Here is a 25,374-nt window from a genome sequence, read left to right on the forward strand (position 1 = left end):
GTCAGATTTTTCACCTGGAGCTGCCAGTCTGTAATGGTCAAATTGCACAGGGACATGTGTGTACAAATGATATCCAGGTAACAAAGTCACTCCCCTTTACCATACCCATGTCAGACATGTGACTAGTGGACAGCGACATGCCTAGTGAAAGTGGTGGAATGCAAACAAACTGACTGAATGAACAGTGAAAAATAAGGAAATCTGTTGTGTCAAGGTGACACTTCAAGGGCAACTGGCGTGCAGTTGTGCTAGATGTCTACTGTTGGCAGAAGGGATACTGCTATGGCCAAATGCAGCTGCGCCGGAAGTATTGCATGAAGCACATGGCTGACCCATACGACTGAGGCGCACACACTCTCTCCTGCCACCCAAACAGAAGCCCTCACACACACACCATGCACATGTATGACACACACATGCATGTGCACTCACCGGACAATGCCTCGTAATCAGCCAGATCTCCCACGTCTTGGATCTGTTCCTCCGTGACGTAGGTCCCAGCGACTGACTCATGTGGAGTGAGTTCCATGTCTACTACTGGAGACCCACCTCCAGTCACTAGAGTTGCGGCATGACTTGAGGCCAGCTTACTCTTTGCCCTGCGCTTTAGGTCATTCCAGCGCTTATAGCAATCATTGGCTGTGCGCCTCACGATTCCAAGGGCACTTACGATGTCCACAACGGTCTGCCAGTGTGCCTGGCGTTGTGCAGGTGTGGTCTTGGATCCTGCAACAATGACCATCTCGTTGTCATGTCCGGACACATACTCGACAAGTGCATTCAGTTCGTCATCCGTGAAGCTGGGCTTCCTGGACGGGCCGGACTGTGTAGCCGTGTCTGGGGCATCAGCCTGTGCCGGACGAGCACTCTTCCTCTTCCGCTTGGAAGGTGGTGGTGATCCTGAGTGTCCTGCGCCGCTCTGGACACTAGGGGCAGGAGCCCTGGTGGACTCTGTATCAGGAGTGTGGGATTGCACACTCAGCATGGGAGTTGGTGCAGGCATTGGCTCTAGTGTGATGGTGTCAGGGGGAATGTCAGCAGCATGGACTAGGACCGACACTGTCCTGGCTGGGTGTGTGAGGGCTGGGGTGGATGGAGCCGCAGCTGCCCCTGCAGCCACTCCGCCCTGCCTCCTTGGTGCAGCAGATGACCTTGCTGCCCCAGATCCACGTGGCATGATGGCATCAACGTGCACCAGCGCACGTGTCGTAGCCCTGCTGACCTGGAAGTCAGCCATGGAGTCAGCCAGGTCTGGTGCCACAATGGGCTGGTCCAACAAGGGCTGAGCATGGATGGTGTCAGCCACTTCAGCCTCAACGGGAGGGGGGGAGGGGGGGAGGGGGGGGGGATGATGGGTGCCCTTGACTGGTCCTCCACACATGGGGGGACAGGCTCACCCTGCAAGTTACGACCACGTCCCCTACCGGATCCACCACGGCCACCACTTGTGGCTCTTCCACCTTTGCCACCCTTACGGAATCCTCGCCTCCCAGCCATGGCACGGATATTAATGTGCGTATGGGAGTGGCTGTAGACAATTGTCCTGGGCAATTGGGGGTCAAAGGGGTTGGGTACCAGATGGTAATTGTACCCTAGTGCTCTAGCACGGCTGATTGTAACCCCTGGGGAAAGATGACGGGTCACGCAACGCACAGGAGGCCCAAAAAAGGGAGATGACGTGCACGCAACCCCTCCTAGACCACGTGTGCAGAAAGAAAAACCTGCACTACGCTGTGGCACCCAGTAACACAAGAATGAACGTATGCGTGTCACACGCAGCCTAGAATGACCTCTGAAGGGGTAGGCAACACACGGGGCAAGCACAGAAGTTGGATACGTGCGTGACTCACCGTCTGCCAGGTAAAAGAGCGTGAAGAATGAGCGCGTTTGGCTGGCTAAACCCCCGCCAAAAGAAGATGTGTACGCTGTCTGAGAAGACAGGACAACAGTAGAAGGGGACACTGTTTGAGGGAACAGGCCCAGGTAAACCAGTAATAGAGAAAAAATAGAAAAAGCTGTCAGAGGTAACAGGGAATACGAACTGGAAACGCCGTGAAGTAAATCGCGTGTGAAACGACAAGAAGTACAGATTTCACCCACTCGCTCTCCACGAAAAGCACGTACAAGGAAATGGTGTTCTACATGTACCTTATATACAGGCCCACACGTACAGCGTCACTTACGCGGCGTGTACGTTCACCAATCACACGCTTTGTCACTCCTGCGTGTAGATCCATTTTCACCAATCACACGCTTTGTCACTTCTACGTGTACATCCATTTTCACCAATCACACGCTTTGACACTGGGACGTGTCACGCAACAATTTCCTGCACGTGCAGGTGACTATAGGCGCGCATATGCTGTTGACGGGTTTACGCGCTAAGGGCCTTTGCTGACGTGTGGGATTTCACTACCCATCAGGCTGTCCACGCGTTCACACACGAGAGACCACGCTCCTGGCCAGGAGGCGAAATTACTGCCCCCCCAGAGCCCTGAGCACGCTCCCACCTGCTGCTGCCTGACTGCCTGCTGGCCACGTGCCCCACAGTGCTGGTGGGTGGGGGTGTTGGGAGACATGGGTGGGGGCCTGGTGGAGGGTGCCCCTGCACTGGTGGGGGTGGTGGGAGACATGGGTGGGGGCTTGATGGAGAGTGCCCCTGGTGGCGGGGGGTGGTGGGAGACATGGGTGGGGGCCTGGTGGAGGCTGCCCCTGGTGGCGGGAGGGTGGGGGTGGTGGGAGACATGAGTGGGGGCCTGGTGGAGGCTGCCCCTGCACTGCTGGGGGGGTGGGGGTGCAGGGGGACATGAGCAGGTGTGCAGGGTAGTCCCCTGTTTTGTAGGCTGCCTGCAGGGGCCGTGGAGGGTGTACAGGGAACACCTGTGAGGACCCACCCAGCCTAATCGCGTGTTAAACTTCCCGCGTACCCCTGTAATACACGTACCCTGGCTAATCGCGTGTATAACTTCCCGCGTACCCCTGTAATACACGTACCCTGGCCAATCGCGTGTTAAACTTCCCGCGTACCCCTGTAATACACGTACCCTGGCTAATCGCGTGTATAACTTCCCGCGTACCCCTGTAATACACGTACCCTGGCCAATCGCGTGTTAAACTTCCCGCGTACCCCTGTAATACACGTACCCTGGCTAATCGCGTGTATAACTTCCCGCGTACCCCTGTAATACACGTACCCTGGCCAATCGCGTGTTAAACTTCCCGCGTACCCCTGTAATACACGTACCCTGGCCAATCGCGTGTTAAACTTCCCGCGTACCCCTGTAATACACGTACCCTGGCTAATTGCGTGTTGAACTTCCCGCGTACCCCTGTAATACACTTACCCTGGCCAATCGCGTGTTAAACTTCCCGCGTACCCCTGTAATACACGTACCCTGGCTAATCGCGTGTATAACTTCCCGCGTACCCCTGTAATACACGTACCCTGGCCAATCGCGTGTTAAACTTCCCGCGTACCCCTGTAATACACGTACCCTGGCTAATCGCGTGTATAACTTCCCGCGTACCCCTGTAATACACGTACCCTGGCCAATCGCGTGTTAAACTTCCCGCGTACCCCTGTAATACACGTACCCTGGCCAATCGCGTGTTAAACTTCCCGCGTACCCCTGTAATACAAGTACCCTGGCTAATTGCGTGTTGAACTTCCCGCGTACCCCTGTAATACACTTACCCTGGCTAATCGCGTGTTAAACTTCCCGCGTACCCCTGTAATACACGTACCCTGGCTAATTGCGTGTTGAACTTCCCGCGTACCCCTGTAATACACTTACCCTGGCTAATCGCGTGTTAAACTTCCCGCGTACCCCTGTAATACACGTACCCTGGCCAATCGCGTGTTAAACTTCCCGCGTACCCATGTAATACACGTACCCTGGCTAATCGCGTGTATGACTTCACGTGTACCCCTGTAATACACTTACCCTGGCTAATCGCGTGTAAAACTTCCCGCGTACCCCTGTAATACACGTACCCTGGCTAATCGCGTGTATAACTTCCCGCGTACCCCTGTAATACACGTACCCTGGCCAATCGCGTGTTAAACTTCCCGCGTACCCCTGTAATACACGTACCCTGGCCAATCGCGTGTTAAACTTCCCGCGTACCCCTGTAATACACGTACCCTGGCTAATTGCGTGTTGAACTTCCCGCGTACCCCTGTAATACACTTACCCTGGCTAATCGCGTGTTAAACTTCCCGCGTACCCCTGTAATACACGTACCCTGGCCAATCGCGTGTTAAACTTCCCGCGTACCCATGTAATACACGTACCCTGGCTAATCGCGTGTATGACTTCACGTGTACCCCTGTAATACACTTACCCTGGCTAATCGCGTGTTGAACTTCCCGCGTACCCCTGTAATGCACGTACCCTGGCTAATCGCGTGTATGACTTCACGTGTACCCCTGATATGTACGTTACCCGCTTTGCGTTCCTTGTTTGGCTGCCCTGTAAACTGGTCCAGAGTTAGCGCAGCCCTTTGCGATGATTTAGCGATTTTGCTGGCTTTTCCTTGCGCGAGGGCGTTCTTGGGGGCGTTACTGGCGCTGCTGCAGGGTCGCTGCGATACTCTGCGCCACGGCTGGTTTGGGAGCATGAAATCCATGAATACGCTGTGCGCGGAAATCGGTTTTATCGCACGTGCCTGGCGCAGTCAATCGCACGCGGACACTCTGCGCCAGCCGCTTGCGACACTTTTCTGCGAAATTCTATGAATTACCCTGTAAGTCTTTAGTTTCTAGATGAAAGCACGCTAAATACCAAGCTTTGGATATTAGAGTAGACAGATGATTATTCCGGCACACAATTTCATGAGAATGGGCAATGGTCAGCCCAATTGGTTAAAGTTTGCGCAACACCCGAAAATTATAGTGGTACTACACAAGAATTTTTTTAATAGGCATGGTCAGGGTGAGATAAGACCAGCACTGGAACTATACGGGAAGCAAGCTATAACCTGTGCTACCAATTGGGCATAAGATTGGGGTTACGCTAATATGACAACCTTGGCAAAAATCGAAAACACATTTCTGAAAAATCTGCTGTTGTTACCCCAGGGATAACCTAATGCATCAGGAAACTGACCTTTGCCCAATTGACACAATGGCTTTTCTGAAACCAATACTGTACTGGTTATGGTTATGGCACTCCCCAGCATTTGAAACATGTTGTAATAAGTTGATCTTATTGAACGGAGGATAGCTGCAAGATACTTTGCATCATCCACAAGGCTGTCTGGGGTCTGGGACCACACTACCTGCAGCTAAATACTAAATACTCTCCTTCCAGATCCCTTTGATTTTCCTGCTCCAGCTCTCTGCTGAGCAAACATTTTTCCAAGCAGAGAGCTGGGGGCAGATCTCTCGCCTCAGATGGCTCCTTCCTATGGAACAGTCTCTCACTCTTTCTCTGTCTTCAACCGAACTACCTCAAGTTCCGCAAACAACTCAAGACCTTTCTCTTCTCCTCCTCCTTCCCCCTCCTATGCTAACCTTCCTCTCTGTCGGTGAGATTAGTGGCCTGGTCCCACACGATTCCAATAGGGTTCTGGCCTTCTGCCCAATCGCCTGCAGCAACCCCCCTGTGCACTGGCATCTGGGCTCGCACCCGCCTTTCGGGTGGTTTGCCTCCGCTCTGCACTTAGCTGTTGGGTAGTAGGCCTCCCTCTTCGTCTGGAACGTCTCCACCCATGCACTTACCTCCTGTTGCCTCCCCAACGGGCACCTCTGACACTTCCTCACCTGGGGGACCCTAGCTGCACTTAGCCCCACCGCACCCCCTTATTTTCCTTTTTTTTCCTCTCTTCACTGCACTTGCATGTTCTGAATGTCACAAGGCCTAGTAGGATCGCTTTTCGGTTCTCCTTGTCACTTTCATTGTTTACTTGCTCCCTTGTTCCCTTCCCCAGTGCCTTGTGGCGCTTTGAAACACTTTCTTGTATAAGCACCTTATAAATATCAAATAAATAAATAAATAAATATGGATGATATGGATATAGTACATAGGGTGGCGAAATTGATATGCGGTTCATGGCTGTTAAAGCCTAAAGTACAGTAGGGATAACGTTTTCGGTCAAGATAAACTGGTTTTAATATAAGCATTCTCTCCCCTACTATCTTGAGTTTCTTTTCTACTAAAGTGTATGTATTTGTGTGATTTTAGATGTACATCAATAATGTATAGATTATTTGTAATGAATTTGCCATCAGTTAAACTTCCCACCTGGTGTATGCAAATGTATATCATTTTAATTTGATGGTTGATGAAATGTATTTTGTACACTTTTTATGGTTTTATACTGAATAAAAGTTATCTGAAGATGAATATCAATAAATGGCAGCCTGGGGAATTTACCCATGAGGCTGCCGCGACTCATGTGGGTCTACTCTGCAGGGTTCGAAAAAAGCCAAGAAGAGCCTGGTTAGCTTGACAACAACAGAGTCCAAGGGCAAATTGCGGTACCATTATTAGCTCCAAAGTCCCTTTGGGGGTCCCGTCCTTAATGCCTGGAAAAACCAGGCGTTAAGGGAGGACCCGCAAAGAGAACTCGTAGTAGGGCGGTAAGGGATTACCGGCACCGGTGCCCTTACCGGTGCCGGTAATCCCTTACCGCCCACCTCGTAATGAGGCCCATAGCCTTGCACAAACGCACATGATGGCTATCAACCGGAAAACACGCACACGCTCAGCGAACAGTGTAAACCAAACTGAAGCTGCCAATAGCACATCACAGCTCCCTTGCTCTTCTCCCCCTCAGTCCTACTAACTTACACCCCCTTACCTTCTTGCATTACAGATCCACCAGAGCACCAAGGTGGTGATAGAGCATGCTATACGAATCTTTGTACGAACTTTTAACAGAACATAACATATCTTAAACCATCAGTAATATATAGTAACAGTCTTTCCTTATGTCTATTATGTGGGCTAACTCTGGACTCCCTCTTCAGTATTTTTTAACCATTTACGTCCCAACAAAGTGAATAGGGTTGTTTGGTGCTTTCCTTCTGAACATGCAAGGTGATAGGACAGTATGTATTTATTCTTTGGTTTCTTTAATTTCCTGACTACACTGAACAGTGGATTTTAGAACTACAACTTTATCTTAAATTTGGAGTTTGTCTATCTGAATTCACTTGTAAATTACTAATGTATGGGGTGACTTAAAATTGCGAGAACAATGTCGGTATAGATGGCAGTCGCTGAAGAACAGCTTTTAACTTGAAACGCGTCAGACAGACAGCAGAACTGATCTTGTTGGTCATCGTTAAACTACAGATTTGTTTGCTTTCTGTTTTTGTTGTGTGTAAAGTTATGAAAAGAATCTGTTAATAAAGAGCTGTAAAGTCCATGTTTTAAATGTGACACGTTGATTAATAAATGCAGCTACCAAATAAATTGTCGTATTGCACAAAACTTGTCATTAACTATAAGTATTTACTTGCCTTACCGGTATATTTTAGGGCAGTATGCAGCAATTGTTCAGACCGTGCAGGCGGTGTGTCCACCTTTGTTGTTTATCTGATCTGATCCATGGCTCTGTAGGATCGAATTGATTGCGAGCACCCCCAGTTTCCAATTGCAACTTTGAATTATTTTGTATATAGTAATTAGAAAGGAGAGCAGTGACACCACCCCTTCTTTGTCATTCCCTTATCCATGTATCCTACTTTAAGTGAAAGAACAGCAGGTGACCACAAATTTGTGTTGTAAAAACAACCAAGTACATATATAATTTTATGAAATAAATATTTATAAACTGATGATCTTGTCATCAGTGAATGTTATTAACCCAGAAGAGGATTTAAAAAATATGTGTCTATATAGTACAACAAAACAGTTGTGTAAATTTAAAGTAAAGACATTCAACATTACACAAATTTTCCTTTTATGGTTAATGGTTCAAATGATCACTATTACTTCATAGTTTAAACAAACCAATCCTTCCAGATTCATAAAAATTCAATTAATATATATAACAGGTAGACATTTGCACTTCGTACAATCTTGATGGTATATGATGTTGACAATGTTTCAAAGTACAAAACTCTTTACGCGTTTCGGGGAATGTTTCTCCCCTTCTTCAGAAGGTGTCTACCAGAAATGTTCTTTTCTCTTTGTATCTACACAAAATAGTAAATAGATGAAAAATATAATTATTTTAATGATTTTCACACGGATGCGTATCCATCTGTCATAACTGGATCTTAATTTATCAGAAATCACCTGATTCTGTTATTTTGCTGTTCCTTGATTCGGAATTCTAATGCCAACTTGTTATGCACTGTGTTGCCAATCCTAAAAAAAAGGGTGAGAGAGACTTTGTATAAGTCCCTATAGTAGAAAGAAGTGCTTCTCTTTAAAGAACATACATCTTAATCTACCATTTGAATTTTGTTTGATAGAACAAAGGTGTCAATAAATTAATGTAATATTGGGTCTGGGGTCTCGGTGGCTATATGCAGTCAGCCATCCTGTAAGCAGCCTGCATGCCGCATTCATAAGCGTGCCTTCACCTGTGGATTGGAAAGAAATCCTCAAGGGCTATCCTTGTCTGATCTGAATAATGTTAATCCCCACCCATGGTTGTATTTATTAATCTAAAAAAGTCAATGTATGAAACAGCACATTGTCAGAAATTCTTACCAATTAGACATGGTGTATCACAGTCAGCTATCTCTTGCTAAATTCCAGATTCATTCTGATGTATCTCTTGAATATCAAAACATCATCTGTAATAAATATATGAGTGTAAAGAGACATCTTACTTGGGGTCTGAAAAGAATTCTAGGTCATACATATATGTCATCATTAGAACCGTTAATGATTCCCTCACAGAGTCAAGGTAGCAACAGTCTTAACTGTATTCAAGGAACCTTAATTATTTATATTCAGAGGTATGTGTTCTCAAAGTAATGTCCTTAAGTACTGTGTTCTACTTAATTTGCCAGTTCTAATGCAGCATGGAAAAATATCTGCAATTATGTTAAAGATAGTAATATTCATTCATCTGTCCAGAAAGATAAAGTTCTCATTATGTTAAATCCCAAATGGATGCTATGGTCAGATCTGTCTATTTTAATTCAAGCTTACCTGGAGGTGGACTCTCTTGAACGGGCTCAAAAACTGCTGTTGCTCGAAAAAATAGCATCGACAAAATGGCCGCCATTTTAATCACGTTGCGTGATGACGTCATTGCGTAGTAACGCGATGATGTCATATTGTTTACTTTTATCACCGCGATGATCTTATTAGTAAAAACGGACTTTGGAACTGAAAAAAGGCAGCGCTTGTCAATATTATCCCAATTTGGTGTCTGTGAAACACTAACTGTAACTTTTTTATAGTGTAACTGTCAAATAGGTCCAGTTATCCAATCAATCCCAGAAACACTGAATCTGGTCATCATCTGATGTTTTAAAGGAAGATCCAGTTATGCTCACAGTCTTGCATATGTGTACATGACTAACACATTATCAAAAAGTAATTTGTTAAATTTGTGGCAAACATATCTTACTCTCATAGTTTTTTCACTAGATCTAAGTATGTCTATGAACAGTAAGCTAACTGCTATTATTGTCTTAAAGGGGCACAATGGAATATTTCTACGATGTTGCATGGGCATTGTATATCTATTCACCCACTAGTAATTATATTTTAGTATTTGTCCATTCTTTTTATTAGGGCCTTATAAAAAAGAACCAAGGTTGTATTCTTCATTCATTCCATTTGGACAAAAGCTGTTCAGTTTATCGATCCAATATAGTTCCCTCTGGCTCATGTGCCTGCCATAATCTCCTCCTCTTGGTGATTTTTTTACCTCTTCCATAATAATGACTTTAAGTTGTGCTATAGTGTGTTTATTTTGGGCAAAGTGTCTTGCAACTGGAGATTTGATGTTGTTGGTACGTATTTTGCTCTTGTGTTCATTCCACCTTTCTTTAGCTTTTCTGATAGTTTGTCCCACATAGAAAAAGCCGCAGGGGCAGCTGAGTCCATATATAACTGATTTCGTGTCAAATGTAGCATAGTCTTTCAATCTAATTTTCTGTCCACTGTGAGGGTGTCTCACATAGCTTCCTTTCATGACGTTATTGCAGTTACCACAGTTTAGGTACGGGTATGTGCCTGTTTTTTTCTTTTTCAATGTTTGTTGTTTGTCAACCTTTATTCTTTCGGCTTTCACTAGCTGATCTTTAAAGTTTCTGCCCCACTTATACGCAATAAGTGGTGCTTTAGGGAATAGTATGTCTAATTGTGGATCCATCTTGATTATTCTCCATTTTTTCTTGATTATTCTTGTGATGTGGTGGCTTTGTGCAGAATATCTCAACGCATGAAGAAATGGAATGTCCTTAGATTTGGTCTTGTTGATAAGAAGGTCCTTTCTTTCCAGAACTTCCACTTTGCTTTTGGCCTTTTCAATGATGTCCGTTGGGTAGCCTCTTTGTCTATACTTCTCTGATAACAATTGGTTCTCTTGTTGTAATGTTGTTCTATCTGACGTTATTCTTTTCAGCCGTAAAAATTGGCTATAAGGTAAGTTGTTCCTTAGGTGGTCAGGATGATGGCTCAAGTAATGTAATGAATTGTTAACGTCTGTCGGTTTATGGTAAATATTTGTGATTATATTTCCACCTTGTCCAATCTGTAATTCCACATCCAAAAAGTGCAATTTGGGTTCACCCACCTCTATTGTGAACTTGATATGATTATGTATTTGGTTTATGAAATCCAAAAAAATTCTCAAGTTTTCTTTTGATCCTCTCCAAATTACAAAAATATCATCTATGTATCTCTTCCAAGTTATCACGTTTTTCTGCCATTGTTGTGCATTCAATATGTTCTTGCTTTCCAGATGGAACATAAATAAATTTGCGTAAGCTGGGGCCATAGACGATCCCATCGAGGTCCCTGATGCTTGTAGGAAAAATTGTGATTTATTCCTAAAATAATTGTTAACAAGTATAATCTTGCTCAATTCCAAAATGAAGGTTTTGACGTCTTTGCGTTATTACACAATGACATCATCATGCAACGTGATTAAAATGGCGGCCATTTTGGCAATGCCGTTTTTTCGAGCAACAGCAGTTTTTGAGCCCGTTCAAGAGAGTCCACCTTCAGGTAAGCTTGGATAAAAATAGACAGATCTGACCATAGCATCCATATGGGATTTAACTTAATGAGAACGTTATCTTTGTGGACAGATGAATGAATATTACTATCTTTAACATAATTTCAGATATTTTTCCATGCTGCATTAGAACTGGCAAATTAAGTAGAACACAGTACTTAAGGACATTACTTTGAGAACACATACCTCTGAATATAAATAATTAAGAGTCCTTGAATACAGTTGAGCCTGTTGCTACCTTGACTCTATGAGGGAATCATTGACTTTATAATGATGACGTATATGTATGACCTAGAATTCTTTTCGGACCCCAAGTAAGATGTCTCTTTACACTCATACATTTATTACAGATGATTTTTTGATATTCAAGAGATACATCAGATGGAATCTGGAATGTAGCAAGAGATGGCTGACTGTGATACACCATGTCTAGTTGGTAAGAATTTCTGACAATGTGCTGTTTCATAGAGTGACTTTTTTAGATTAATAAATACAACCATGGGTGGGGATTAACATTATTCAGATCAGACAAGGATAGCCCCTGAGGATTTCTTTCCAATCCACTGTTGTGATCTTGATGGTCGTGTAGATGAAGATACCTCCGTCCCCAAGTATCACACTGGTAGAAATAATAAAACTCCCAATGCAATTCTTGAGGCCACAGGTGTGGAGTGCCGTCAAGCTGGGACCAGGAACACCGGAAGGAACCCCTGACCACTGTAAGGCAATAGATGATTAGGGCAGACAGTCACAATTATCACAATGCAATATGGTGGAAGAAGCTAAAGGGCTTACCCAAATGTGCTGGTCAGGATGCCTCAAAGGATTAGGGGAACAGAAGGGTCCTTGTGGGCACTCTTGATGGAAAACACCTGTAGGTCAGATAGCCAGTGCATGATCCGTAAACAATCCGTTAACAGTCCAGGGTCGAAAGCCAAGAAAACAATAACCAAGGTCCAATATCCAAAGTTCAAAAGTTTGTGCAAAGCCAAAGGTCTTGAAGCCTGAAGATTAAAGTTCGCCTGAGCCTGAGGAAAAGACCAAAAGCAATCTGTGAAACGTTCCGTGGTCAAAGAAATCCGAATTCTAAGCGAGATCCAAAAACGCTGTGCAGCACTCCGAAAAGCAGCTGCGTTTCCCCTGTCCTTTTGACTGTGTTGAATTAATCACGTGATACAGTCACGAGGGAAACGCGGGTCCGCATCACGTGACCATTGACGCTGCACGGGGAGTCTGCCGGCGATTGGTTGCCTGTTGCCGGCGTTTGGTCACCTGATCGGAATCACTTTGTGCGCTGGATCGTAGTCACCGGGCGCCCGTGGACAGGCACCCTCCCGGAGAGAAGCGCCATGGCGGATTCCAATCTAGGAAAGGTCGTAGCCGTCCTTGGTAATTCAGTTGTTGAGTGCGATGAATGTTATGGGGAACACGCCGGATGAGTGGTGCATGGTTAGGGGTGGTGGACGTGAATCTAGAAGGTTGTCTGCCAATGGTGTGGTAGGAAGGAGGCGTGACATCCACAGATGAAGGCACGCTTATGAATGCGCCCTGCAGGCTGCTTACAGGATGGCTGACTGCATATAGCCACCGAGACCACAGACCCTATATTACATTTGGCTACATCTAACCTGGTGTTCAGGATTTATTGACACCTTTGTTCTATCAAACAAAAATCAAGTAGTAGATTAAGATGTATGTTCTTTAAAGAGAAGCCCTTCTTTCTACTCTAGGGATTTATACAAAGTCTCTCTCACCCTCTTTTTTAGGATTGGCAACACAGTGCATAACAAGTTGGCATTAAAATTCCGAATCAAGGAACAGCAAAAAAACAGAATCAGGTGATTTCTGATGAATTAAGATCCAGTTATGACAGATGGATACGCATCCATGTGAAAATCATTAAAATAATTATATTTTTCATCTATTTACTATTTTGTGTAGATACAAAGAGAAAAGAACATTTCTGGTAGACACCTTCTGAAGAAGGGGAGAAACATTCCCCGAAACACGTAAAGAGTTTTGTACTTTGAAACATTGGCAACATCATATACCATCAAGATTGTACGAAGTGCAAATGTCTGCCTGTTATATATACTAATTGAATTTTTATGAATCTGGAAGGATTGGTTTGTTTAAACTATGAAGTAATAGTGATAATTTGAACCATTAACTATAAAAGGAAAATTTGTGTAATGCTGAATGTTTTTACTTTAAATGTACACAACTGTTTTGTTGTACTATATATACATATATTTTTTATTGAGAAATCCTCTTCTGGGTTAATAACATTCACTGATGACAAGATCATCAGTTTATAAAAATTTATTTCATAAAATTATATGAGTACTTGGTTGATTTTACAACACTAGGGTGTGCAGGGGACGGGAGTGTTCCACAAATTTGTGGTCACCCGCTGTTCTTTCATAGTTTGATACAACCTAGTGTCAGGGTTGATATTCTCCCCCGCAACCCACTAATTGTCTTAAAACCTTTACTATATGATAAAATAGGTGTGCTCTAGGCCAACTAGTTCTTTCCTACTATAAATGAAACAGAAGCTGATGAGGAAGACTGCTAGAACAGTCTATGTTCCATTATTCTTTAATTGGAACTGTTACTATATCATGTTTTACCCCCCCAGATGTGAGATGCCTTTCACCTATGCAAGCCTTTTCACTACACAGTGGAGAAGACTGAGATTGGACTGCCGACTACGATGAAACAAGAACCTTTCTTGGCTTCTGCTACTGGCTCTTAGAAGACACTTGGCGAAGGCCCACAGACAAGGCCTCCAACCCTCTCTGCAGCTCCGCTGTGAGAGAGGACTCCAGGACCACGTTGGAACATCATGGCTGATCACATGAAGGAATCGAGCACAGCCCCTGCGGCCATCGCCCACCACGCGGCCTCAGCCGCAATCAACAAAGTATGGGAGCCGTGTCTCGCTTCCATGGCAACCAGCCGCAACAACAAGGAAGCGGAGTCAGCTGACTCGTGCGTCGCAGCCGTCGCAGCCGTCGCAGCCTGCAGCCCCTCCTCTCCCGCTTTAAAGGGAGAGGAGGACCGCCGCCAGGCAAAGCCGCCACTTGCCGAAGGCCCAAGGACAAGGCCTCCAACCCTCTCTGCAGCTCTGCTGCGAGAGAGGACTCCAGGACCACATCAGAACATCATGGCTGATCACATGAAGGAATCGAGCACAGCCCCTGCGGCCAGCGCCCACCACGCGGCCTTAGCCGCAATCAACAAAGTACGGGAGCCGTGTCTCTCTTCCATGGCAACTGGCCACAACAACAAGGAAGCAGAGTCAGCTGACTCGTGCGTCGCAGCCATCGCAGCCTGCAGCCCCTCCTCTCCCGCTTTAAAGGGAGAGGAGGACCACCGCCAGGCAAAGCCGCCACTTGGCAAAGGCCCACGGACAAGACCTCCAACCCTCTCTGCAGCTCTCCGCTGCTCAAGGGCCCAGCTGGCGCCCCTACGCTCTGCTAAACCTGCTCAAGGTAGGGCAACAGCTTCAATGCCCCCATGATATACCTCTCATGTCCGCCTATCCTGCTAGCAATTGCACGCCCTCCGTTGTACAACAGCAGGAATGCACAACTACGGTCTCGCACCGAGCACACCAACACCATCAGCTTTAGCCCTACCATGGGTTACCGAAATGCTAGGTTGGGCATAAGAAGCCAGCCGCCAGCACACACGTGCGCTGCCACCAAACGTGCCCTGAGCCCCAGGGTTGCCTCACACTCCTCTGCCACAACACGACAGGTCATCAAGGGTTGTACAAACAAACAATACCTCACGATCAACAACCCTACCAATAACATTGGTATTGCTGGCGCCCCCATTGATTTTGTGCAGCTCACTGATGTTTCTGTGCCTTTTGATCCTATTGCTGGTGCCCCCATTGATATTGTGCAGCTCATTGATGTTTCTGTGCCTATTGATCCTATTGCTGGTGCCCCCATTGATATTGTGCAGCTCAATGATGTTTCTGTGCCTATTGATCCTATTGCTGGCGCCCCCATTGATTTTGTGCAGCTCACTGATGTTTCTGTGCCTTTTGATCCTATTGTTGCTGCTCCTTTGACCACCCCACCTAGTACCTCGGACCCTTCATCACCCACTAGCCCATCCGTCCCCATGCCTCCCTCGACCTACACGCTAAGCTGGGCCCTGCTCAATGCCCGCTCCGTACCAGCTCACGCCCTCGACATCAACAACCTGCTCATAAACGACAAGCTCGACCTCCTCTTCCTTACGGAAACCTGGCTGAATGAAAGTTCAGGCCCGGACCTATCACTGGCCATCCCACCTGGATATTCCATCTTTAGGAAAGACCACACCTCTCAGAGAGGTGGAGGCATTGCCCTCATCGCCAGGGACACCCTTACCATCAGAGAAGTTGAAGGCATCCTTGACAGCAACAGCGACTACCTCCCCCTAAAAATCAATGTCTCACCCAACTGCACCATATCTATGCACATTGTCTACAGACCCCCATGCCCGTGTACTGACTTCCATGACACCCTTATCACCGCACTTCTTACAACATCAAAAAGACCTCACAGGTTCTACTCCTCGATGACCTCAACATAGGGCTGAACGACCCCAAAGACTCCCCTGTGAAACACCTCAAGAAGGCACTCTCCAACCTCGGCTTTGCGCACTCCATTTCTCACGCCACGCACATCAAAGGATGCACCCTTGACTGGATCAGCCATCACAACTGCTCCCTTCTCATCACGGCCAACACCCCTATCCCTTGGTCCGACCATCACTACATCCAATTCAACCTCGGAACCAAAAAAGTGGCTCTCTCTCCGCCATCACCGTGCCTCGCCACCTACACCAGGAGCTCACGCCTTCTCACAGTCGAGAACCTAGCACCTTACCTCCTTAACCCAGCCCTTCAGGCCCCCTCCTCGAATAGCCCCGATAACTTAGCTGACACCTTCAAGGATGTCATCACGTCAGCCGTGGACGCCATTGCTCCCCTGACTCTCAAAAAAGCTAATAAAGCCAAACATGCCAATTCATGGTTCTCCAAAGAACTCCTTGACCAACGTGCGCAAAAGAGGATTGCACTATCCACCTGGAAAGCAAACCCCTCTGAAGCCACTAAACAGAAGTTCAAAGCCATTTCCAAATCATACAAGACTAAAATCACTCTGGCAAAGGCTGCTTCCTTTAACGCCAGGATCGCTGACGCCAAGTCAGGATCTAAGGAACTATTCACCATCTTTAGGGAACTTGAAAAACCATCTGCCCCCCCCTCCTCAGTCATCAAAGATGACAAGTGTTGTAACAGCATTCAATCTGCCATGCTAGAGAAGCTCAACACTCTCCAAACAAAAATTTGTGGCCACCAAAGAGCCCTCTCCCACATTATAGCGAACATGCACGCCAAGCCACCCACCAAAACCACGTCATCCCCGCTGTTCGAATTCAAAAACATCACTGAGCAAGAGGTCATCACCCTGCTCAACTCTATTAAACCTTCCAATTGCAAAGGTAATGCCTGCTCAGCCAGCCTCATCAAAGACTCCGCACCTACCCTAGCCCCCTTCCTTACAGCCTTTATCAGCTCCTCCTTCCAATCAGGCCACGTCCCATCAGGAGTTAAGGAAGCGTGGGTAGGCCCACTCCTCAAGAAACCTTCACTCGACCCAACCGTCCCGGGGAATTACAGGTCCATCACAACTGTACCATTCCTGCTCAAAATTTTGGACAAAGCAGCCTACCTGCAAGTCCAAAGGTTCCTAGAGTACAACCGTCTCCTCGGCCTGCGGCAATCTGGGTTCTGCCCCCGACATGTCACTGAAACGGCCCTCCTAGACCTAAAGAACCAAATGGATGATTTCAGAGATGCAGGCAAACCTGCTCTCCTACTGCTCCTTGACCTTTCCGCAACGTTTGATCTGGTTGATCACAATACCCTGTGTCACCACCTAGCCACCCAAGCCAACTTCTCCCCTAAAGCCTGCAAGTGGATCACTTCGTTTCTCCAAGAAAGGGCCATTAAAGTCTTTTCTGAAGTTGCCGCCGCCACCCCTAGCCTCCTCAGCTGCGGTGTCCCTCAGGGATCCTGTATCGCAACCACACTCTACAACCTCTTTACTAGGCCCCTGTTTAGCATCCTGGACTCCCTTGATATCTCATATACCAACCATGCAGACGATACGCAGGTACTCATCCCACTCACGGGTGACTACCTAGCAGACACCAACACCCTCACCTCTATCTACCTTCCAATCCTGGATGGCTGAGAACTGGCTCTGCCTCAATAGCGAAAAGACCGAACTCCTCCTCATTGGGTCACCCTTCACTCTCGGTAACCTTGGAGAGCAGTACGCCTCCTTCACTATTGATAACATTCCAATCAAGGTCTCGAACCATGTTAAGACACTCAGAGTCTACCTTGACTCCGACCTGTCGATCGATAGACAGGTCAATGCTATCGCTGCATCCTCAGCCTACTATTCCAAAGTCCTCAACGCAGCCAGACCCTTCTTGGCCCGTCAAAGCTGCCTCACGATTGCCAGGGCAATCATCGGGTCAAGACTAGACTACTGTAATGCCCTTCTCGTGGGGACATCCAACAAAAACCTGGCCAAACTCCAGCTAGCCCAAAATAATGCACTAAGGGCAGCCACCGGCACCGCAAGAAGAAACCATATCTCCGAAATCAGAAGGCAAGTACATTGGCTCCTTGTCAAAGAGAGAATTGTCTTTAAAACTCTTACTCTCACCCACAAATGCCTTCACGAACTTGGCCCCCCTACCTGACTAACAGAATTACCAGGCACACCGCCACGAGACCTCTCAGATCCATTTATGCCAACTCAATTGTTACGCCTACTACACGTAAAGTGCGTGCTGGTGGCTCCAGCTTCCCCACCCAAGCAGCCACGCACTGGAACGCTTTGCCACCTCACCTAAGACTCATTGAGCCCCACCTAGCCTTTCGTAAGGCTATCAAAACTAGACTCTTTGTCTAAATTGAATCTGTATCATCCACTGCATATATGCTTGCCAATCTGTAACTAAGAGCCCTCCTGGCACCTGTCTGTAATCTTAAATCTGCGTATCCTCTCTAGTAGCGTCTCGATGCCTTTTGGGCTGCAAGTGCTCTTAACAAATGCAAATAAATAAAATAAATAAATGAGGCAAATCCCCTATTCCACCTTCGAAAGAGGCTCACTGGGTGACCTGGGCATGTTGCCTCGCCTTGAGGACCTTATGGACATGGGCATCCATTCGGCTCCCAAAATGGTTGGCCGCCTGAAATGTTATTTCTAAGCCTGCATTTATTTGCCTGTGAAGTTTCCATGTGGAAGTGCTTGATTCGTACATCTTCTGACTGCTATGGACGCTTCTGCTAACAACGCAGAAGATCGCACACAGGAAATCACCAACTCAAAGATGAACACTTCCTGTCTGTGCACGCCTTCCAGGAGCATGTGCCCCATTTTCTGCCACCTTACATTGAGTCCGGATGTCAGATAGTTAAGGCTATGTGACACAGGTCATCATTTTGCTATTAGTTTATCATTGACAATTCTTTCTATTTCCACAGGAGCCTTATGACCACTTCTTTGAGTCAAATGGCACGCGCCACATTTCCCACAATGTTTATGTCCTTGTGGTGGTTCCATGCCTCACACTTGCCTCAGGCTTGGATGATTGCTTTTTTGTTGTTGTTTCTTATGTCATTCCTGATAGAAAAATAATGAGGAAAAAAACGAATGTAGGATAGAAGAATACTGGAGGCCTATGGTTACCCATAGCATAGAATTTAACAAAGGCTACAGGCTAGCTGCAAATTCAAAATCTTTTTTGTCGGATCGCCGAAAGCAGGCATTTAGCTGGCATGGCTGATTAAGTAGCAGAAACCGGCCCTGCTCAGTGTGCAAGCCCTTGAGTCTTGAGCCTAGCGCCAGGCGGCAACTCTAGCATATCCCATTGGATGATCGGAGAAGCTGTGCTCCATACATTCACTTTCAGTGCTGATTGGTTCGATGCTTTCCATTTTATTTAACATAAGGGATCTGGGTGTACTGTTTGCCCAAGGTCATAAGGCTGCACTGGTATACAATTATCCAACTCTGGTACCGACTGCTTTGCTGGAACACAAAAACTCAGAATATACTCCTCACCAAACATCACACGGTTGCACTGCATTTAATCCCTTCACCAACATTAACAGATTCCTTTTTCCCTCCCTGCAGAAAGAAAGACCTCCCAATATATCGCTTGACCATGATCAGAAGGCTATACATTATTTAATTTCCAGTGCTGCTACCTGTTTCCCCCCAATGAACACAAGCTCACAATGTAGTCTTTGCCAGAGATCAGAAGGATGCACTGCCATGGGTGCCCCTGTATCTCGGTACCGATGTTTTCTTTTCCTTTTCATGGAACACAAGAACCAGCTGTCAATGGTGTTTGCCCTAAAATTAGAAGGCTGCAATGCAGTGAATTCCTCCATCAGCACGTGCTGATTGCTACCTTTTCCTCCCCATGAATACAAAAGCGCTGAATATACAATCTGCCCAAGATCACAAGGAAGACGCTCGAGAGCCGAGCCAAGATGGCAGAACTCTAAGAATTCTAAACTCTGCATCATCCACGTCCTCCAAATCTTTAAAATACAATCCTGCAACATCCTGCTTATTAAAACATCAAGAACCCCCAAGGCAAAAGTGTGATGGACACTTGGGTCCTGGTGCCATTCGTTAGAGGCCCGCTGTGGCCCGCAAACACCTGTGATGTCCATGTGGTATAGGGGTGCATGGCGGTGGTGCAAAAGAACTGTGAGACAGGCAGGGGCTGCGGTAGGTGGCCTGGCCTGGAAACCCAATAAGAGCCCAGGGGAAGATACCAAAGAGAACAAAAGGAACGAGGAGCAGGGAGCTGGGCAGCACCCACTGGCCAGCGGATTCACTTGTGATGCCAGGTGCAGTCACAGGCCTCCTACAGTGAAGCGTTTGGCCGAGGGACGTAGACACTGGCCACCCCCAGCCATGCCGAGAGCATAGTGGCACAGAGATCCTTGAGCCCCTGAGGGGCTGTCAGAGAGTGGTGGAGGAGGAGGCTTGTAGGGGCCACCAAGGTGGTCGATTTGCTGGCACACCATGGTGGTAGGAGTCTTAACCAGCCTGGCACAGTTGACCAGGACAGTTTGGGCCGTGAACTGATCCCTGTGGACTGACTTACGCCCTGAAGTGATCAAGCAGGATCGGTGAGCCCGCTGTGTGAGATTGACTAGGTGGGGAGCATAAAGCCAACCGCCCCCTGCTATACTGGTCAATCTCAAAGAGATACTCACTAGAAATCCATCTAGCCCCAGTAGAAGCACAGGAGAACACCGAGTGGAGGCGGCAGGTGCACATCACACAGGTCGACACAGTAAGGAGGAGCAGGGAAGAGTCATAGGGTGGGGCGAGAGAAAGGAAACCACGGTGGTATGCAGGTGAAACCAATGAGCAAGCAAGAAAAACAGCAAGCTAAGCTCTCTTTCGATTTGAATGTGGGAAAGAAAAAATCAAAAACATAACGTGCAGCAGCATGAGGCAAAGAGACAAACACATTGCTCGGAAGGAGAACAGCCGGACTCTAGAAATGTCAGAAATGTTGCTGCAGCTGAAAGCCATCATTAGCTCAATGGATGGTAAAATGGATTCTCTCACACGCAAAGTCGAGACCATATGAAGAACAGGCTAGACGAGCATGTAGACCGGCTGGATGCAGTGAAAGAGAGAATCTATGCCACAGAAGATACTCTGCACGCGACGTCATCCAACGAGAAGGAGATGTACAAACCTTACAATCCCTGCTAGACAAGCAAGTTATCTGGAAAGTCGGCTACGTGCAAGCAATATCAGTAGAACACGAGGGAGAGAGTCAGAAGTGACAACGCAAATTACGATGTTCGTAGAATGTCCGATTAAGGAGGTGCTTGACCCAGAACAACTATCAGCTCTGTGTGTAGTGGAGTGCGTGTTACAGGTTCGTCCTGCTCCCCCACAACGCCTCAGGTATTCCAAGTACTCAGACACAAATGATACACAGGAGACCAGAAGCAGAGAGAAATGGGCTGTAATGCAAAGCACACCAGTGCATGGGGGGGCTGCTTACTGCTTTACCCCTCCACCCCCCCCCCCACTCCCAGGCCTGACTCATCCTTATATACGAACGGAGTGGCTAAATCCATTCTCCACCCATAAAACAGAATGCATAATGCACGTCAGGTCCATTTCGGAGTATAGCCTGCAGTTGCGAAAGGCTTTCACTGTCATATCTGCGAGGCAGCCTCTGTCCTTGGGGTTAGAGCTGTCAGTGTCATCAGCTGTGTACTTCTCAGGAGGGGCCTGAACTGGCCTGGGCAGCCTGAGGCATTGTGCATTCCACAGCTCAGCTCTGCCCTGTGAGTTCACTTGGTATGAGTGTTCAGCTGTAGGCCAGTCTGTAGGCCAGTCTCTTGCATCGGATGTGCCTCAAAGAAACCAAAAGAAAATGCAGTGTCAGAGTTAGTAACATGCCTGATTCTTTTCCTCCCCTCGTTTTATCTATGAACCACTATAATCACTGTCCCAAGCCTTGCACTAGATCTGCATAGCGCACACTGCAATAAAACTATTCAAATATATGCATACACAATAAGGAAGCAAACAAGTAAAAAAAAACATTATCAAAACAAGGCAACTAATTTATGTCCTAACTCCTCTAAAGCCATTCATTCACTGTCCTGCATGAACACCCCCAACTATCATGAGCAGCCGTTATAAAAGGTGCATCTAAATCAACAAAAACAGTCATAACTACATACCCCTCCCTTTCTAGCTATGAGCATCCCTGTCAGTCTAAAATGCAGCACCACCTCCTTCATGAGTCTGTTATGTTGGTGTGCACTGTCCAAGTCCATTTTTGTCTTACATTCCAGTATACAGTCAGTCTCTAGTACCTCCCAGTCCCTAGGTGCCCCAGAAGACAGTGTCAGCAACAACTTGTCAGTGCTTGGCATATTTCTCACAAATGGCATCTTGCATGGTGAATATTCGGTGGCTGACCACTCTCTCATTCGTAGGCCATGGAGAACGAATGACAGCCAATCTTCCGACTGTGTGCCTTTCACATCCATCTGTTTGAACAGCTCCTTTGTTGACCCCTCTGTCTGTTTTTTCTTCCAATGAGCCACACAATTGTCCATGTGCTCCTGCCAGCCCATTTGGATGCTGGCCACCAGGCCATCTCTGTCAGGCACTGATATCCATTGTCTTGCTCTTTCTCTGCATTGATGTATTGCATCATTTGTTCAACCTCCCCTTGCCGATCAACCAGGAGCCGCTCACATTTCCTTTGACCCCCCTTCTTGCCCTTCTATAGGATAAACTTCGTCACCTCTGCCACATGCCATGCCTTATCTTTTATGGCTGTGATTGGCTGTGGCTGTTGGTCATTATCAGGTGTCATGGGCCACACTCACTCAGATAGAGTTATCTACTTTCTCCTCAGAGCCAACACCACTGAGTGTAATTCACCATACTGTGCTCTTTTCCCCCCAAACACTATGGAGTCATGCTGCCACTGACCACATTCTTTATATCTGGGCCTGTCAATATGTTTCTCTGGTGCACCTGCCCAGAAAATGTCCCGTTGTGTTTTGACATTCTCTGACATGCATTCATGTAGTTTGCCTGACACTACTCCTTCCACTGGTATTTTGTTCACTGCCTCGTATAAAGTGCACACTGCACAGTTACCCGTCTTCCAAAATCCAGTTAATTTCTTGCCCTTCTGTCTGGGTATGTGTCCCACCATGCTGTCAGGAGCCTGTGTGTGTGTGTCTGAATGTGTGTGGTGCTCTCAGTAGCGGACGTCATCACAGCCATTGTTACGATCTTCACCCTGCCTCTTTCCCCTGCAGGCACCTATTTGCCAAATCCGTCATTGCACCCCTTTATTTCCAGAATGTCCTCCCACCCCTCTATTCCACATAGTTGCCTCCCCCGGTACACAGCCAGCCCATGTCTCCTCCCTCATCCTCTTCCTCCCCTTTCTTAGAAATACATAGGACCACCCCCACAGCATTCTGCTTCATCCACCCAAATATGCACAGGCGCTGGTGCTAGACCCTCACTTTCCTGCCCCTTTGTGTGTTGTCCCTCTTCTCACTCCATGCACTCCCATGGACTGTCTGGCAACAGTCGCCAAATTGTGGCCCTCATGAAAGTTTGTGTAAGCATGACTGCAAAGTTTGAGGGTCTCTGATCCCTCCCTATCTTCATCACCTTTATCATATCTTTGTGCTTCGCTTGCAGTTCAGCACTATCACCCCTGTCCCTTCCCTGCAGTACCCTTTGTAATTGCTGTTTCTGGGCAATATCCAGCTCCCTATTCTTTTGTACCACTGGGAGACCACATCCCAATTGTTCACCATGCTCCTCAACCTCTCCAGCACTGACCTCGACCCTAATTTATATGACAGGTCTGCCCCCTCCTCCTGCCTGGTCAGTGGACCACCGTGTGCCATATTGTAACTGTAATCTGTAACTCGTATCGGCCCTACCACTTGTTAACTCAGACGTCCGACCTCTATCCTACCCTGTGCCCGTTACAGCATCAGCCCTACACCGTCTCTCCGCAACCGGGGCTCTGACTGTATCACAGGTGCCTAAGAATGCTCTGACCCAACTGCAGTCCTGTTGTTGCCCATGCAACTCTGTTCTGTACCACTGCAGCACTCTGAGGCACTGTCTCTGTATTATTCCCCTAGTCAAGCGCGCAACAGGAACAGCGAAAAACACTTTATTCACTTACCCGTTGTATTGAACACCCCAGTCATGCATGTCAGGAAGGGGGGCATCCGGGTATCGGCACCAATATGTTACAGGATCGTCCTGCTCTCCCACAACACTTCAGGCACACTGACACAATTAATACACAGGAGACCAGAAGTAGTGAGAAATTGGCTGCAATGCAAAAGACATCAGTACATGGGAGGGCTGTTTACGGCTTTATCCCCCTAGGCCTGACTCATTCTTATATACAAAAGGAGTGAGAAAATCAATTCTCCACCCATAAAACAGCACGTATAGTGCACGTCAGGTCCCTTTCAGAGTATAGCCTGCAGTTGTTAAAGGCTTTCACTGTCATATCTGCCAGTCAGCATCTAGCCTTGGTATGAGAGCCAGCAGTGTCATAAGCTGTTTACTTCTCAGGAGGGACCTGAACTGGCCTGGGCAGTCTGAGTCATCATGCATTCCATAGCTCAGCTCAGCTCTGCTCTGCAAACTCGCTTGGCATGGGTGTTCAGCTCTAGGCCAGTCTGTAGACCAGTCTCATTGCATCCAATGTGCTTCAAAGAAACCAAAAGAAAATGCAGTATCAGAGTTGGCAACAGTGGATTCATAGACTCCCAAGAGCAAAACTGATACCTTGTGCACCGGCCTGCCCAACATTGCCAAACAATTGAACTTCAGAGATCATGATGCAATCATCTGAATGGCCAGAGAGAAAGAAGCACTGCAATACAAAGGCGACGTGACCCACATTTTCCCTTACTGCTCAGCAAAAATCCAAGACTCTAGAAAAACATTAATCAGAGTCAAGCAAGCACTAGAAGCTAAGAACATGAAATACTACACAATGTTCTCAGACAAATTGTGGGTTGTGCACTCAGGGAAGGAGTGCTTTTAAGATATGCCAGATGCCACACAAGACTTTGTTAATAATATTCATATTAAGGCCACCACTGAAATGCCCTCAACCGAAATCAGATCACTTGATGTGAAAGCTCTATGTGCTAAATATGTGGTGGGTGGTGAGATGAAACAAGCATAAGCCTCTCAGCAGGCATGAATATACTATGACAACAGGAGGTCTCACCTCCTATCCTTGTGCACCCCTCTTTCTCTGCTTGTTCTGTCACCTTTTCATCTTCTCACTTCTCTCTTCCTTATATAGCAGGATCAAGCCATAACCTAATATTGGGTGTTAACAGGTGGCGCGAAGCCCCCCCCCCAAGCATATCCTACATATGCATTCGCTGCAGGCAAGAATAACTTCACTATAGCGCTTACATGCAGATTCATTGAGCTTATGCCTTCACTGTGAACAAGTATAACTTCATTATAGAGGCTACATGCAGATTCATGGAGGTTTATGCATTCACTTCAGACATGTATAGCTTTACTATAGAGCTTAGAGATTGCCTAT

Source organism: Ambystoma mexicanum, chromosome 5q (genome assembly GCF_040938575.1).
Source record: "Ambystoma mexicanum isolate Mex_15411 chromosome 5q, UKY_AmexF1_1, whole genome shotgun sequence".
Taxonomy (NCBI): domain Eukaryota; kingdom Metazoa; phylum Chordata; class Amphibia; order Caudata; family Ambystomatidae; genus Ambystoma; species Ambystoma mexicanum.